Source organism: Salmo salar, unplaced genomic scaffold, assembly GCF_965601325.2.
Source record: "Salmo salar unplaced genomic scaffold, fSalSal1 ptg000293l, whole genome shotgun sequence".
Lineage (NCBI taxonomy): Eukaryota > Metazoa > Chordata > Actinopteri > Salmoniformes > Salmonidae > Salmo > Salmo salar.
Window position 1 is genome coordinate 1,585,001 of NW_027675346.1, and position 15,485 is coordinate 1,600,485.

The following is a 15,485-nucleotide window of genomic DNA, read 5'->3' on the forward strand; positions in this document are numbered from 1 at the left end:
CTGGGTACGCCCGATCTCGTCTGATCTCGGAAGCTAAGCAGGGTCGGGCCTGGTTAGTACTTGGATGGGAGACCGCCTGGGAATACCAGGTGCTGTAAGCATTTTGTCCACGAGGGTGTGCCCCTGCACTATTTCATCAGCAACACTGCCTTGTAGTAAGCATTTAATGATGAATTGACTAAATGCAGCTTCCTGCCTTTTTAATAGGATCAAATTTCCTTGTGTTTTCAATTAGCATCTGCCTTGTATTTATAAGACAAACAAGAATATTGTTGCTGAATGCAGCTTGTGTGTGCTTTGTGCTCCTTTGCCCTGTTCAAATGATGAAAGGAAATAAAGTTTGTATTTTATCCAACTACCTGTGCTAAAAAGTGATGGGAACAGTGTTTGTAATTTCTTCTACTTTTTCAGTGACACAAAGTTCAAGCTGCTTATCTAATTGGTGAAAATGCAATGTCTGTTTATCACACTCACTTTGACTATATATGTTGTAGCAAGAGATTGTTTCTCGCTTACGGCCATACCAGCCTGGGTACGCCCGATCTCGTCTGATCTCGGAAGCTAAGCAGGGTCGGGCCTGGTTAGTACTTGGATGGGAGACCGCCTGGGAATACCAGGTGCTGTAAGCAATTTGTCCACGAGGGTGTGCTCTTGCACTATTTCATCAGCAACACTGCCTTGTATTAAGCATTTAATGATGAATTGACTAAATGTCTGTTTTATCAGATTCACTTTGACTATATATGTTGTAGCAAGAGATTGTTTCTTGCTTACGGCCATACCAGCCTGGGTACGCCCGATCTCGTCTGATCTCGGAAGCTAAGCAGGGTCGGGCCTGGTTAGTACTTGGATGGGAGACCGCCTGGGAATACCAGGTGCTGTAAGCATTTTGTCCACGAGGGTGTGATCTTGCACTATTTCATCAGCAACACTGCCTTGTATTAAGCATTTAATGATGAATTGACTAAATGTCTGTTTTATCAGACTCACTTTGACTATATATGTTGTAGCAAGAGATTGTTTCTCGCTTACGGCCATACCAGCCTGGGTACGCCCGATCTCGTCTGATCTCGGAAGCTAAGCAGGGTCGGGCCTGGTTAGTACTTGGATGGGAGACCGCCTGGGAATACCAGGTGCTGTAAGCATTTTGTCCACGAGGGTGTGCTCTTGCACTATTTCATCAGCAACACTGCCTTGTATTAAGCATTTAATGATGAATTGACTAAATGTCTGTTTTATCAGACTCACTTTGACTATATATGTTGTAGCAAGAGATTGTTTCTCGCTTACGGCCATACCAGCCTGGGTACGCCCGATCTCGTCTGATCTCGGAAGCTAAGCAGGGTCGGGCCTGGTTAGTACTTGGATGGGAGACCGCCTGGGAATACCAGGTGCTGTAAGCATTTTGTCCACGAGGGTGTGCCCCTGCACTATTTCATCAGCAACACTGCCTTGTAGTAAGCATTTAATGATGAATTGACTAAATGCAGCTTCCTGCCTTTTTAATAGGATCAAATTTCCTTGTGTTTTCAATTAGCATCTGCCTTGTATTTATAAGACAAACAAGAATATTGTTGCTGAATGCAGCTTGTGTGTGCTTTGTGCTCCTTTGCCCTGTTCAAATGATGAAAGGAAATAAAGTTTGTATTTTATCCAACTACCTGTGCTAAAAAGTGATGGGAACAGTGTTTGTAATTTCTTCTACTTTTTCAGTGACACAAAGTTCAAGCTGCTTATCTAATTGGTGAAAATGCAATGTCTGTTTATCACACTCACTTTGACTATATATGTTGTAGCAAGAGATTGTTTCTCGCTTACGGCCATACCAGCCTGGGTACGCCCGATCTCGTCTGATCTCGGAAGCTAAGCAGGGTCGGTCCTGGTTAGTACTTGGATGGGAGACCGCCTGGGAATACCAGGTGCTGTAAGCATTTTGTCCACGAGGGTGTGCTCTTGCACTATTTCATCAGCAACACTGCCTTGTATTAAGCATTTAATGATGAATTGACTAAATGTCTGTTTTATCAGACTCACTTTGACTATATATGTTGTAGCAAGAGATTGTTTCTCGCTTACGGCCATACCAGCCTGGGTACGCCCGATCTCGTCTGATCTCGGAAGCTAAGCAGGGTCGGGCCTGGTTAGTACTTGGATGGGAGACCGCCTGGGAATACCAGGTGCTGTAAGCATTTTGTCCACGAGGGTGTGCTCTTGCACTATTTCATCAGCAACACTGCCTTGTATTAAGCATTTAATGATGAATTGACTAAATGTCTGTTTTATCAGACTCACTTTGACTATATATGTTGTAGCAAGAGATTGTTTCTCGCTTACGGCCATACCAGCCTGGGTACGCCCGATCTCGTCTGATCTCGGAAGCTAAGCAGGGTCGGGCCTGGTTAGTACTTGGATGGGAGACCGCCTGGGAATACCAGGTGCTGTAAGCATTTTGTCCACGAGGGTGTGCCCCTGCACTATTTCATCAGCAACACTGCCTTGTAGTAAGCATTTAATGATGAATTGACTAAATGCAGCTTCCTGCCTTTTTAATAGGATCAAATTTCCTTGTGTTTTCAATTAGCATCTGCCTTGTATTTATAAGACAAACAAGAATATTGTTGCTGAATGCAGCTTGTGTGTGCTTTGTGCTCCTTTGCCCTGTTCAAATGATGAAAGGAAATAAAGTTTGTATTTTATCCAACTACCTGTGCTAAAAAGTGATGGGAACAGTGTTTGTAATTTCTTCTACTTTTTCAGTGACACAAAGTTCAAGCTGCTTATCTAATTGGTGAAAATGCAATGTCTGTTTATCACACTCACTTTGACTATATATGTTGTAGCAAGAGATTGTTTCTCGCTTACGGCCATACCAGCCTGGGTACGCCCGATCTCGTCTGATCTCGGAAGCTAAGCAGGGTCGGGCCTGGTTAGTACTTGGATGGGAGACCGCCTGGGAATACCAGGTGCTGTAAGCATTTTGTCCACGAGGGTGTGCTCTTGCACTATTTCATCAGCAACACTGCCTTGTATTAAGCATTTAATGATGAATTGACTAAATGTCTGTTTTATCAGACTCACTTTGACTATATATGTTGTAGCAAGAGATTGTTTCTCGCTTACGGCCATACCAGCCTGGGTACGCCCGATCTCGTCTGATCTCGGAAGCTAAGCAGGGTCGGGCCTGGTTAGTACTTGGATGGGAGACCGCCTGGGAATACCAGGTGCTGTAAGCATTTTGTCCACGAGGGTGTGCCCCTGCACTATTTCATCAGCAACACTGCCTTGTAGTAAGCATTTAATGATGAATTGACTAAATGCAGCTTCCTGCCTTTTTAATAGGATCAAATTTCCTTGTGTTTTCAATTAGCATCTGCCTTGTATTTATAAGACAAACAAGAATATTGTTGCTGAATGCAGCTTGTGTGTGCTTTGTGCTCCTTTGCCCTGTTCAAATGATGAAAGGAAATAAAGTTTGTATTTTATCCAACTACCTGTGCTAAAAAGTGATGGGAACAGTGTTTGTAATTTCTTCTACTTTTTCAGTGACACAAAGTTCAAGCTGCTTATCTAATTGGTGAAAATGCAATGTCTGTTTATCACACTCACTTTGACTATATATGTTGTAGCAAGAGATTGTTTCTCACTTACGGCCATACCAGCCTGGGTACGCCCGATCTCGTCTGATCTCGGAAGCTAAGCAGGGTCGGTCCTGGTTAGTACTTGGATGGGAGACCGCCTGGGAATACCAGGTGCTGTAAGCATTTTGTCCACGAGGGTGTGCTCTTGCACTATTTCATCAGCAACACTGCCTTGTATTAAGCATTTAATGATGAATTGACTAAATGTCTGTTTTATCAGACTCACTTTGACTATATATGTTGTAGCAAGAGATTGTTTCTCGCTTACGGCCATACCAGCCTGGGTACGCCCGATCTCGTCTGATCTCGGAAGCTAAGCAGGGTCGGGCCTGGTTAGTACTTGGATGGGAGACCGCCTGGGAATACCAGGTGCTGTAAGCATTTTGTCCACGAGGGTGTGCCCCTGCACTATTTCATCAGCAACACTGCCTTGTAGTAAGCATTTAATGATGAATTGACTAAATGCAGCTTCCTGCCTTTTTAATAGGATCAAATTTCCTTGTGTTTTCAATTAGCATCTGCCTTGTATTTATAAGACAAACAAGAATATTGTTGCTGAATGCAGCTTGTGTGTGCTTTGTGCTCCTTTGCCCTGTTCAAATGATGAAAGGAAATAAAGTTTGTATTTTATCCAACTACCTGTGCTAAAAAGTGATGGGAACAGTGTTTGTAATTTCTTCTACTTTTTCAGTGACACAAAGTTCAAGCTGCTTATCTAATTGGTGAAAATGCAATGTCTGTTTATCACACTCACTTTGACTATATATGTTGTAGCAAGAGATTGTTTCTCGCTTACGGCCATACCAGCCTGGGTACGCCCGATCTCGTCTGATCTCGGAAGCTAAGCAGGGTCGGGCCTGGTTAGTACTTGGATGGGAGACCGCCTGGGAATACCAGGTGCTGTAAGCATTTTGTCCACGAGGGTGTGCTCTTGCACTATTTCATCAGCAACACTGCCTTGTATTAAGCATTTAATGATGAATTGACTAAATGTCTGTTTTATCAGACTCACTTTGACTATATATGTTGTAGCAAGAGATTGTTTCTCGCTTACGGCCATACCAGCCTGGGTACGCCCGATCTCGTCTGATCTCGGAAGCTAAGCAGGGTCGGGCCTGGTTAGTACTTGGATGGGAGACCGCCTGGGAATACCAGGTGCTGTAAGCATTTTGTCCACGAGGGTGTGCCCCTGCACTATTTCATCAGCAACACTGCCTTGTAGTAAGCATTTAATGATGAATTGACTAAATGCAGCTTCCTGCCTTTTTAATAGGATCAAATTTCCTTGTGTTTTCAATTAGCATCTGCCTTGTATTTATAAGACAAACAAGAATATTGTTGCTGAATGCAGCTTGTGTGTGCTTTGTGCTCCTTTGCCCTGTTCAAATGATGAAAGGAAATAAAGTTTGTATTTTATCCAACTACCTGTGCTAAAAAGTGATGGGAACAGTGTTTGTAATTTCTTCTACTTTTTCAGTGACACAAAGTTCAAGCTGCTTATCTAATTGGTGAAAATGCAATGTCTGTTTATCACACTCACTTTGACTATATATGTTGTAGCAAGAGATTGTTTCTCGCTTACGGCCATACCAGCCTGGGTACGCCCGATCTCGTCTGATCTCGGAAGCTAAGCAGGGTCGGTCCTGGTTAGTACTTGGATGGGAGACCGCCTGGGAATACCAGGTGCTGTAAGCATTTTGTCCACGAGGGTGTGCTCTTGCACTATTTCATCAGCAACACTGCCTTGTATTAAGCATTTAATGATGAATTGACTAAATGTCTGTTTTATCAGACTCACTTTGACTATATATGTTGTAGCAAGAGATTGTTTCTCGCTTACGGCCATACCAGCCTGGGTACGCCCGATCTCGTCTGATCTCGGAAGCTAAGCAGGGTCGGGCCTGGTTAGTACTTGGATGGGAGACCGCCTGGGAATACCAGGTGCTGTAAGCATTTTGTCCACGAGGGTGTGCTCTTGCACTATTTCATCAGCAACACTGCCTTGTATTAAGCATTTAATGATGAATTGACTAAATGTCTGTTTTATCAGACTCACTTTGACTATATATGTTGTAGCAAGAGATTGTTTCTCGCTTACGGCCATACCAGCCTGGGTACGCCCGATCTCGTCTGATCTCGGAAGCTAAGCAGGGTCGGGCCTGGTTAGTACTTGGATGGGAGACCGCCTGGGAATACCAGGTGCTGTAAGCATTTTGTCCACGAGGGTGTGCCCCTGCACTATTTCATCAGCAACACTGCCTTGTAGTAAGCATTTAATGATGAATTGACTAAATGCAGCTTCCTGCCTTTTTAATAGGATCAAATTTCCTTGTGTTTTCAATTAGCATCTGCCTTGTATTTATAAGACAAACAAGAATATTGTTGCTGAATGCAGCTTGTGTGTGCTTTGTGCTCCTTTGCCCTGTTCAAATGATGAAAGGAAATAAAGTTTGTATTTTATCCAACTACCTGTGCTAAAAAGTGATGGGAACAGTGTTTGTAATTTCTTCTACTTTTTCAGTGACACAAAGTTCAAGCTGCTTATCTAATTGGTGAAAATGCAATGTCTGTTTATCACACTCACTTTGACTATATATGTTCTAGCAAGAGATTGTTTCTCGCTTACGGCCATACCAGCCTGGGTACGCCCGATCTCGTCTGATCTCGGAAGCTAAGCAGGGTCGGTCCTGGTTAGTACTTGGATGGGAGACCGCCTGGGAATACCAGGTGCTGTAAGCATTTTGTCCACGAGGGTGTGCTCTTGCACTATTTCATCAGCAACACTGCCTTGTATTAAGCATTTAATGATGAATTGACTAAATGTCTGTTTTATCAGACTCACTTTGACTATATATGTTGTAGCAAGAGATTGTTTCTCGCTTACGGCCATACCAGCCTGGGTACGCCCGATCTCGTCTGATCTCGGAAGCTAAGCAGGGTCGGGCCTGGTTAGTACTTGGATGGGAGACCGCCTGGGAATACCAGGTGCTGTAAGCATTTTGTCCACGAGGGTGTGCCCCTGCACTATTTCATCAGCAACACTGCCTTGTAGTAAGCATTTAATGATGAATTGACTAAATGCAGCTTCCTGCCTTTTTAATAGGATCAAATTTCCTTGTGTTTTCAATTAGCATCTGCCTTGTATTTATAAGACAAACAAGAATATTGTTGCTGAATGCAGCTTGTGTGTGCTTTGTGCTCCTTTGCCCTGTTCAAATGATGAAAGGAAATAAAGTTTGTATTTTATCCAACTACCTGTGCTAAAAAGTGATGGGAACAGTGTTTGTAATTTCTTCTACTTTTTCAGTGACACAAAGTTCAAGCTGCTTATCTAATTGGTGAAAATGCAATGTCTGTTTATCACACTCACTTTGACTATATATGTTGTAGCAAGAGATTGTTTCTCGCTTACGGCCATACAAGCCTGGGGGCGCTAATCCTTGATTGGAGAAGTGACGACAGGTGCGAGTAATTGAGCTGTGAGTGTTTGCTTGAGAGTGTTTGCTCGAGAGCTATTTTCGTTTCTTTTTTTGGTTTTTGCAATATAATTTATTGTTTTTTTATTTGGATAGTTTTTAGTTTTGTTTAGTTTTCCCCCCCTGCAGTTTTGCTGCCTGGGGGAGGTTTTTTCGCTTTCATTTTTGATTTACAATGACGGACAACATGGCAACGACAAACGGAACGGACAAAGACAACGAAAATGCGCAACGGAAGGAAAACGAAAATAAAGAAGGAATGAAATATGGCAAAGAATACACGGTGGCAATTGAGTTGGTGGGAGAAGAAAAGATGACGACGATGGAATTACTGCGAGCAATTAAGGAGATGTGTGGAGAGGTGGTGGGATGCCGAATGAAAGGCGAGAAGAAGTATGAAATTACGATGAAAAACGGAAAAGGTAAAGAACGGCTAATGGACGGTTTAAGGATAAAGGACACCAGGATTATGGCGAGAGATGTGAATGTAAATGAATTGGTGGTGTCTTTTATGAATCTCCCGGTATACATCGAAGACAAAGTTATACTGGACAAGCTGAGTAGCTGGGGAGTAACGGCCGTCTCGGAGATAAGGAGGAGAGTTTGGCCTGGAACGGAGGTGGTTGACGGAACACGGTTTTGTAAAGTTAAATTTACGGAAAAAGTAAAATCATTGCCATATTCCACAAAAATTGAGACGCTGGAAGGAGCTGAATACTTCAGGGTGATCCATGACAAGCAGGTCAGAGTTTGTCGATTGTGCATACAACCTGGGCACATAGTTAAAGATTGCCCTGAATTCAAGTGTTTCAAGTGCGGCAATCAAGGCCATTATGCGAGAGAGTGTGTCGGAGAGAAGGAAAGGAATGTTTGTGGAAGATGCAGAAAGAGATTGGCGGAGTGCAACTGTGGAGAAGTTATGACTGAAGAGGGGAGTCAAGTACTATTCGAGGAAGCAGTTGTATCATCGCAAGAAGGAGAAGAAGATGGAGGAGAGGACGTGGTGGAAGGTGGAGAGACGGAGGAAGGAAGAAGGGAGAAGAAAGAAGACCAGAAGATTAACGAAATTGGGAGCAGTATGGATTCGGAAATAAGAAGGTGGAGTTTTCAGGAGGAGAGGGGAAGTGGATTGGGGGGAAGCACGGGGGACTCACGGGTTTTGGGGGAAAGCACAGCACAAACAAGTACCTCGGGGGGTGAAGAAATGGAGAGGGTCTTAAGTTTAATGACAATAACAGAGACGGGTATGAACACGGGGAGCACAACGACTACTACACGTGAGACGGAGATGAACATTCCAGAAACGGCGGAGAACACGGGGAGCACAACGAACATTCCAGAATCGGCGATGAACACGGGGAGCACAACGAGCATTCCAGAATCGGCGATGAACACGGGGAGCACAACGGATGAGGGTGTAAAGAAGAAAAGTTGGCTGGATGAAATGGACTTGGAGGAGATATCGGACTCGGATGATGGGGAAAAATTTGAAAGAATGAGAGGAGGATACAGGAAGAGGAAAGCAGCGGAGGGGGGGGAGAGAAAGGGTGGAAGAGGAAAGAAACTGGATAAAAGGTAGAGGATAATGAAATTATATTTTATAATTTTATTATTTATTAGTATGGTAACAATAATGTCGATAAATGCGAATGGGTTGAGAACAATAGGAAAATTTAATAGAATAGTACACATAAAGAATTCTGATATTTTATGTATTCAAGAGACGCACTGGGATAATATGTGTGTTTTAGAAATTCAGAAAATATGGAGGGATTTTATTTATGTAAACAATGGTAGGGGGAATTCATGTGGGGTTGCAATTTTAATAAGGAAGGATGTAGTAGAAAATGTGAAGAAGATATATAATGATAATAATGGGAGGATTTTAATTTTAGATTTTGAATATATGAGTAGGGTTTTTAGGATTATAAATATTTATGCGCCGAATAATGAAATAGAGAGAAGGAATTTATTTTTAGAATTAGCGAAATGGTGCAAGGGAAACTGTATTTTAGTTGGGGATTTTAATGTAAAAATGGATAGACTAGATATGACAAGGGGAGCTATTTTTAGAAGTGACGTATCTAGGGGGGTTTTAAGGAAGATGATGGTTGAAAACAATTTAATTGATATATGGAGGGAGGAGAATCCGAATAAGAGAGAATTTTCTAGAAGGCAGGTGGTTTTAGGGGAATTGAAACAGACACGGATAGATTTGGTTTTAGTAAATGAAGGGTTAAGGAATTTTATGAAGGATATTAAATATATTTTTACAACTTTTAGTGATCATGCTGGGTTAACATTTTCGGTGGGGTTAGATAAGGAAAGGAAAGGGGGGGGAATATGGTGTATGAATGCAGGGTATCTAGGTGATGAGGAATACGGGAAACAACTTAAATCTTTGATAGAACATGAAATGGAGGATAAGCAAAAAGGGAATGATAAGTGCAAGTGGTGGGAAAATGTTAAAGAAAAAATAAAAGTTTTTAGTATTAGATATGCAAGGAAGCAGAGGAGTAGGATGACAAGAGCAGAAAATTATTTAAGAACAAAATTGAATGAAGAAATGAAGAAATGTGATAGTGATCCTGATTATACTATTGAAAAGTTTTTAGATTTAAAAGAAAAATTGAGCAAATGTGAAATAGATAAGTGTAAGGGTGCAATTATAAGAAGTAGGGCAAAATATGTTTTAGAAGGGGAGAAATGTACGTCGTTTTTTCTTGGTTTAGAGAAAACTAAACAGATGAAATCATATATTAGTGAGATTGAAAATGTAAAGGGTGAAGTAGTAAATGATTATGTGGAGATATTAGAAACGGTACAGAATTTTTATAAGGATTTATTTAAGAAAGGGGAGGTGGATGAGGGGTGTGTAAAAGAGATTTTAAGTAGTGTTGATGTGCAAATTGGTGTTGAGGATAAGCAAATGTGTGATAGGAAGATAACAATGGATGAAGTGAAAGATGCAATTAAGGGTTTACAAATAAATAAAAGTCCTGGAGTAGATGGACTAATTGCAGAGTTTTATAAAATGTATGAAAGTATTTTAGCACCTATTTTATTAGAAGTATATCAATATATGGAAGACAATAATACTGTTTCAGATTCCATGGTGACAGGGCTGATATCGATTTTATATAAAAATAAGGGGAGTAAATTGAAATTAGAAAATTATAGGCCAATTAGTTTATTAAACTCAGATTATAAGATTTTAGCTAAGATACTGGCAAATAGGATGAAGATGGTTTTAAATGATATTATAGCACCTACACAAAATTATACTGTGCCTGGAAGAGATATAGCAGATACCATAACTACACTTAGAGATGTGATAAATAAAATGAATAGCGATAAGATAGGGGGAATTGTTTTAAGTATAGATTTTAATAAAGCTTTTGACAGGGTGGAACATGATTTTATGTTTAGGGTACTGGAAAAGTATGGGTTTGGAAATGGAATTATAAGATGGATAAAATTATTATATAGAAAGGCTAAAAGTAGGGTTAAATGTAATGGGATTTTAACAGATTCTTTTATTCTTGAGAGATCAGTGAGACAGGGGTGCCCTTTATCAGCTTTATTGTTTGTTTTATCGGTAGAACCCTTAGCGGCATACCTTAAAAAAGATCATTTTATAAATTGTGTAGAGACTCCGCAAGGAGGTTTTAGTTTAATTCATCAATATGCAGACGATACCACAATTACAGTCAGAGATGAGGGAAGTGTTAAAAGGGTGATGGAGTGTTTTAAAGTATATGAGAAAGCCTCAGGAGCTAAAGTGAATATGGAGAAGTCAGTAATAATGTATGTTGGGAAGAATAATGAGGGGACTTTTCCTTTTAAGGTGGTAAATGATTATTTTAAGGTGTTAGGTGTGTTTTTAGGGGTGAAGGAACAAGAAGCTAGGGATCTGACATGGAGTGGGGTTATAAACAAAGTTAGGAAGGTAGTAAATATGTGGAGGGGGAGGGCTTTGAAATTAAAAGGGAAAGTAATTGTTGTAAATTCCTTGCTGATGTCAATTTTTATTCATGTCATGAACGTTTTAGATGTACCAGAATGGGTTTTATCTGAAATGAATATGATTTTAGTTGATTTTTTATGGGATGGGAAAGGAGCGAAAATTTCTTTTAAAACATTGATTGCAGGTTATGAGGAGGGGGGTTTGAAGTTGGTGGATTTAAATGTAAGGAAAAAAGCAATTAGAGTTAAAATGGTACGGAAATATTTATATGGTGAACTAGATTATGGATGGAAAAGATTTTTTAAGGAGTATTTGCAGGAGGTTGGGAGGATGGGGGACAATGGTTTATTGATGTGCATGAAAAAAGAAATGTTAAGTAATATACCATTGTTTTATAGAGAAGTGTTTGAAGCTTGGGGGGAGTTTTTACCAAATATTTATTATGAGTGTACCATTTTAGACAATATTTTAAATCAGCCAATTTTCTTAAATCCCAAGATACAATATAATAATAAGATGTTGTTTTGTAAATATTTTATGAGGGCTGGGATGAGACAGATTGGGGATATTTTATACGAGGTCATTCCAGGGTTCCTTACTGTACAAGCGATTTATGATAATGTTTGTGAAGTGGAAGATGAAATAAGCAAAACTACAGTAGATAATATGTATAAGAGAATTTTAGGGTGTATTCCTGAAGAATGGGTGCTTTTAATAAATACAGAGGTGGTTGAGAGAGCTAAGGGTTTACCGGTTTTATATTATGAAAGTAATGGGGAGAAACATGTTTTATCAGGTTTGAAAGTTAAAAAGATTTATGAAAAATGTATTTTAAGAGAGATAAAAGCTCCTGCTTCAGAAAAAGTGTGGTCTAGGGTATTTGTAAATATAGATGTAAAATCAATATGGAAGAATGTCAATGTCAAATATAATTCTATAGAATGTGAAGATAATGATTTTAAATTGAAACATAATAGGATTTTTACGAACGTGGTTTTACATCAAATAAATAGAGACATTAAAAGAGAATGTGATATTTGTGGTACGGAGGTGGAAAATTTTATGCACTTTTTTATTGAATGTAGTAGATTACAAGGGTTTCATGAGTTTATAAAGGGGCTTTTAGAACAACATTGGGGAGAAGATATTGTAAATGGGATTGAGTGGAGGAGGTTGTTTCTATTTGGTATAAATGGAAAAAGCAAAGTTTTTAATATTAATTTGATGAATTTTGTTCTTAGCCATGCTAGATACGCTGTAAGACAAAGAAGGAATTTAGGACATTATGAAGGGAAAATTGTGAGTGTGGAGGTTTTATTTAAAAGTATTTTAGAGAAAGATATTGAACTAATATATAAATATGGAGGATGTAATTTTGAAAAACTGTTTGTGTGGGGGAGCACTTTTATCGAAATTGATCAAAATGGAAAACTTGCTTTTAATTATTAATTGGTTTTATTTTCTTTTCTTTTTTGATTTTGTAAAAGGATGAATTGTTCATCCTTTTTTATTATTATTGTTTGAATATTGTAAATATTATGTGTTTTTTCATAATAAAAGATAAAAAAAAAAAAAAAAGGTACGCCCGATCTCGTCTGATCTCGGAAGCTAAGCAGGGTCGGGCCTGGTTAGTACTTGGATGGGAGACCGCCTGGGAATACCAGGTGCTGTAAGCATTTTGTCCACGAGGGTGTGCTCTTGCACTATTTCATCAGCAACACTGCCTTGTATTAAGCATTTAATGATGAATTGACTAAATGTCTGTTTTATCAGACTCACTTTGACTATATATGTTGTAGCAAGAGATTGTTTCTCGCTTACGGCCATACCAGCCTGGGTACGCCCGATCTCGTCTGATCTCGGAAGCTAAGCAGGGTCGGGCCTGGTTAGTACTTGGATGGGAGACCGCCTGGGAATACCAGGTGCTGTAAGCATTTTGTCCACGAGGGTGTGCCCCTGCACTATTTCATCAGCAACACTGCCTTGTAGTAAGCATTTAATGATGAATTGACTAAATGCAGCTTCCTGCCTTTTTAATAGGATCAAATTTCCTTGTGTTTTCAATTAGCATCTGCCTTGTATTTATAAGACAAACAAGAATATTGTTGCTGAATGCAGCTTGTGTGTGCTTTGTGCTCCTTTGCCCTGTTCAAATGATGAAAGGAAATAAAGTTTGTATTTTATCCAACTACCTGTGCTAAAAAGTGATGGGAACAGTGTTTGTAATTTCTTCTACTTTTTCAGTGACACAAAGTTCAAGCTGCTTATCTAATTGGTGAAAATGCAATGTCTGTTTATCACACTCACTTTGACTATATATGTTGTAGCAAGAGATTGTTTCTCGCTTACGGCCATACCAGCCTGGGTACGCCCGATCTCGTCTGATCTCGGAAGCTAAGCAGGGTCGGGCCTGGTTAGTACTTGGATGGGAGACCGCCTGGGAATACCAGGTGCATTTTGTCCACGAGGGTGTGCTCTTGCACTATTTCATCAGCAACACTGCCTTGTAGTAAGCATTTAATAATGAATTGACTAAATGTCTGTTTTATCAGACTCACTTTGACTATATATGTTGTAGCAAGAGATTGTTTCTCGCTTACGGCCATATCAGCCTGGGGGCGCTAATCCTTGATTGGAGAAGTGACGACAGGTGCGAGTAATTGAGCTGTGAGTGTTTGCTTGAGAGTGTTTGCTCGAGAGCTATTTTCGTTTCTTTTTTGGATTTTGCAATATAATTTATTGTTTTTTCATTTGGATAGTTTTTAGTTTTGTTTAGTTTTCCCCCCCTGCAGTTTTGCTGCCTGGGGGAGGTTTTTTCGCTCTCATTTTTGATTTACAATGACGGACAACATGGCAACGACAAACGGAACGGACAAAGACAACGAAAATGCGCAACGGAAGGAAAACGAAAAAGGAGGAATGAAATATGGAAAAGAATACACGGTGGCAATTGAGTTGGTGGGAGAAGAAAAGGTGACGACGATGGAATTACTACGAGCAATTAAGGAGACGTGTGGAGAGGTGGTGGGATGCCGAATGAAAGGAGATAAGAAATATGAAATTACGATGAGAAACGGAAAAGGTAAAGAACGGCTAATGGACGGTATACGGATAAAGGACAACAAGATACTGGCGAGAGATGTGAATATTAATGAATTGGTGGTGTCTTTTATGAATCTACCGGTATATATAGAAGATAAAGTGATACTGGACAAGTTGAGAAGCTGGGGAGTAACGGCCGTATCGGAGATAAGGAGGAGAGTTTGGCCTGGAACGGAGGTGGTTGACGGAACAAGGTTCTGTAAAGTTAAATTTACGGAAAAAGTCACATCATTGCCATATTCCACAAAAATTGAGACGCTGGAGGGAGCTGAATACTTCAGGGTGATCCATGACAAGCAGGTCAGAGTTTGTCGATTGTGCATACAACCGGGGCACATAGTTAAAGATTGCCCTGAATTCAAGTGTTTCAAGTGCGGCAATCAAGGCCATTATGCGAGAGAGTGTGTCGGAGAGAAGGAAAGGAATGTTTGTGGAAGATGCAGAAAGAGATTGGCGGAGTGCAACTGTGGAGAAGTTATGACGGGAGAGGGGAGTCAAGTACTATTCGAGGAAGCAGTTGTATCGTCGCAAGAAGGAGAAGAAGATGGAGGAGAGGATGTGGTGGAAGGTGGAGAGACGGAGGAAGGAAGAAGGGAGAAGAAGGAAGACCAGAAGATTAATGAAATTGGGAGCAGTATGGATTCGGAAATAAGAAGATGGAGTTTTCAGGAGGAGAGGGGAAGTGGACTGGGGGGAAGCACGGGGGACTCACGGGTTTTGGGGGAAAGCACAGCACAAACAAGTACCTCGGGGGGTGAAGAAATGGAGAGGGTTTTAAGTTTATTGACAATAACGGAGACGGGTATGAACACGGGGAACACAACGACGACTACACGAGAGACGGAGATGAACATTCCAGAAACGGCGGAGAACATGGGGAGCACAACGACGACAATATATGAGACGGAGATGAACACGGGGAGCACAACGAACATTCCAGAAACGGCGATGAACACGGGGAGCATAACGACGACTACACATGAGACGGAGATGAACATTCCAGAAACGGCGGAGAACACGGGGAGCACAACGAACATTCCAGAATCGGCGATGAACACGGGGAGCACAACGGACGAGGGTGTAAAGAAGAAAAGTTGGCTGGATGAAATGGACTTGGAGGAGATATCGGACTCGGATGATGGGGAAAAGTTTGAAAGAATGAGAGGAGGATACAGGAAGAGGAAAGCAGCGGAGGGGGGGGGGAGAGAAAGGGTGGAAGAGGAAAGAAACTGGATAAAAGGTAGAGGATAATGAAATTATATATTATAATTTTATTATTTATTAGTATGGTCACAATAATGT

General features: G+C 40.6%; 20 non-coding genes and 1 pseudogene across 20 annotated transcripts in view; all 21 read left to right on the top strand.

Moving 5' to 3' along the window:
- The window catches only part of LOC145872778 (5S ribosomal RNA), a 119-nt gene extending 18 nt beyond the window's left edge, over positions 1–101 (top strand). Inside the window, exon 1 of the ribosomal RNA XR_014388410.1 lies at positions 1–101. This exon is cut by the window's left edge and continues 18 nt beyond it. This is a non-coding gene — a ribosomal RNA (5S ribosomal RNA).
- A 409-nt stretch (positions 102–510) lies between these two features.
- On the top strand, positions 511–629 carry LOC145872779 (5S ribosomal RNA). Its single transcript, XR_014388411.1, has one exon. It is a non-coding gene; the product is annotated as a 5S ribosomal RNA (ribosomal RNA).
- Positions 630–768: 139 nt separating this feature from the next.
- LOC145872780 (5S ribosomal RNA) lies at positions 769–887 on the top strand. Its single transcript, XR_014388412.1, has one exon. It is a non-coding gene; the product is annotated as a 5S ribosomal RNA (ribosomal RNA).
- Positions 888–1,026: 139 nt separating this feature from the next.
- On the top strand, positions 1,027–1,145 carry LOC145872782 (5S ribosomal RNA). Its single transcript, XR_014388414.1, has one exon. It is a non-coding gene; the product is annotated as a 5S ribosomal RNA (ribosomal RNA).
- A 139-nt stretch (positions 1,146–1,284) lies between these two features.
- On the top strand, positions 1,285–1,403 carry LOC145872783 (5S ribosomal RNA). Its single transcript, XR_014388415.1, has one exon. It is a non-coding gene; the product is annotated as a 5S ribosomal RNA (ribosomal RNA).
- A 409-nt stretch (positions 1,404–1,812) lies between these two features.
- Positions 1,813–1,931, top strand: LOC145868021 (5S ribosomal RNA). Its single transcript, XR_014384014.1, has one exon. It is a non-coding gene; the product is annotated as a 5S ribosomal RNA (ribosomal RNA).
- Positions 1,932–2,070: 139 nt separating this feature from the next.
- LOC145872784 (5S ribosomal RNA) lies at positions 2,071–2,189 on the top strand. Its single transcript, XR_014388416.1, has one exon. It is a non-coding gene; the product is annotated as a 5S ribosomal RNA (ribosomal RNA).
- A 139-nt stretch (positions 2,190–2,328) lies between these two features.
- Positions 2,329–2,447, top strand: LOC145872785 (5S ribosomal RNA). The gene has a single exon (XR_014388417.1). It is a non-coding gene; the product is annotated as a 5S ribosomal RNA (ribosomal RNA).
- Positions 2,448–2,856: 409 nt separating this feature from the next.
- Positions 2,857–2,975, top strand: LOC145872786 (5S ribosomal RNA). The gene has a single exon (XR_014388418.1). It is a non-coding gene; the product is annotated as a 5S ribosomal RNA (ribosomal RNA).
- A 139-nt stretch (positions 2,976–3,114) lies between these two features.
- On the top strand, positions 3,115–3,233 carry LOC145872787 (5S ribosomal RNA). Its single transcript, XR_014388419.1, has one exon. It is a non-coding gene; the product is annotated as a 5S ribosomal RNA (ribosomal RNA).
- Positions 3,234–3,642: 409 nt separating this feature from the next.
- Positions 3,643–3,761, top strand: LOC145869458 (5S ribosomal RNA). The gene has a single exon (XR_014385454.1). It is a non-coding gene; the product is annotated as a 5S ribosomal RNA (ribosomal RNA).
- Positions 3,762–3,900: 139 nt separating this feature from the next.
- Positions 3,901–4,019, top strand: LOC145872788 (5S ribosomal RNA). Its single transcript, XR_014388420.1, has one exon. It is a non-coding gene; the product is annotated as a 5S ribosomal RNA (ribosomal RNA).
- Positions 4,020–4,428: 409 nt separating this feature from the next.
- LOC145872789 (5S ribosomal RNA) lies at positions 4,429–4,547 on the top strand. Its single transcript, XR_014388421.1, has one exon. It is a non-coding gene; the product is annotated as a 5S ribosomal RNA (ribosomal RNA).
- Positions 4,548–4,686: 139 nt separating this feature from the next.
- LOC145872790 (5S ribosomal RNA) lies at positions 4,687–4,805 on the top strand. Its single transcript, XR_014388422.1, has one exon. It is a non-coding gene; the product is annotated as a 5S ribosomal RNA (ribosomal RNA).
- Positions 4,806–5,214: 409 nt separating this feature from the next.
- Positions 5,215–5,333, top strand: LOC145868023 (5S ribosomal RNA). The gene has a single exon (XR_014384016.1). It is a non-coding gene; the product is annotated as a 5S ribosomal RNA (ribosomal RNA).
- A 139-nt stretch (positions 5,334–5,472) lies between these two features.
- LOC123734771 (5S ribosomal RNA) lies at positions 5,473–5,591 on the top strand. Its single transcript, XR_006764956.1, has one exon. It is a non-coding gene; the product is annotated as a 5S ribosomal RNA (ribosomal RNA).
- Positions 5,592–5,730: 139 nt separating this feature from the next.
- LOC123734152 (5S ribosomal RNA) lies at positions 5,731–5,849 on the top strand. Its single transcript, XR_006764452.2, has one exon. It is a non-coding gene; the product is annotated as a 5S ribosomal RNA (ribosomal RNA).
- A 409-nt stretch (positions 5,850–6,258) lies between these two features.
- Positions 6,259–6,377, top strand: LOC123734252 (5S ribosomal RNA). Its single transcript, XR_006764551.2, has one exon. It is a non-coding gene; the product is annotated as a 5S ribosomal RNA (ribosomal RNA).
- Positions 6,378–6,516: 139 nt separating this feature from the next.
- On the top strand, positions 6,517–6,635 carry LOC123734351 (5S ribosomal RNA). The gene has a single exon (XR_006764650.2). It is a non-coding gene; the product is annotated as a 5S ribosomal RNA (ribosomal RNA).
- A 6,261-nt stretch (positions 6,636–12,896) lies between these two features.
- Positions 12,897–13,015, top strand: LOC145872793 (5S ribosomal RNA). The gene has a single exon (XR_014388424.1). It is a non-coding gene; the product is annotated as a 5S ribosomal RNA (ribosomal RNA).
- Positions 13,016–13,424: 409 nt separating this feature from the next.
- On the top strand, positions 13,425–13,543 carry LOC145870869 (uncharacterized; annotated as a pseudogene).
- Positions 13,544–15,485: the final 1,942 nt, after the last annotated feature.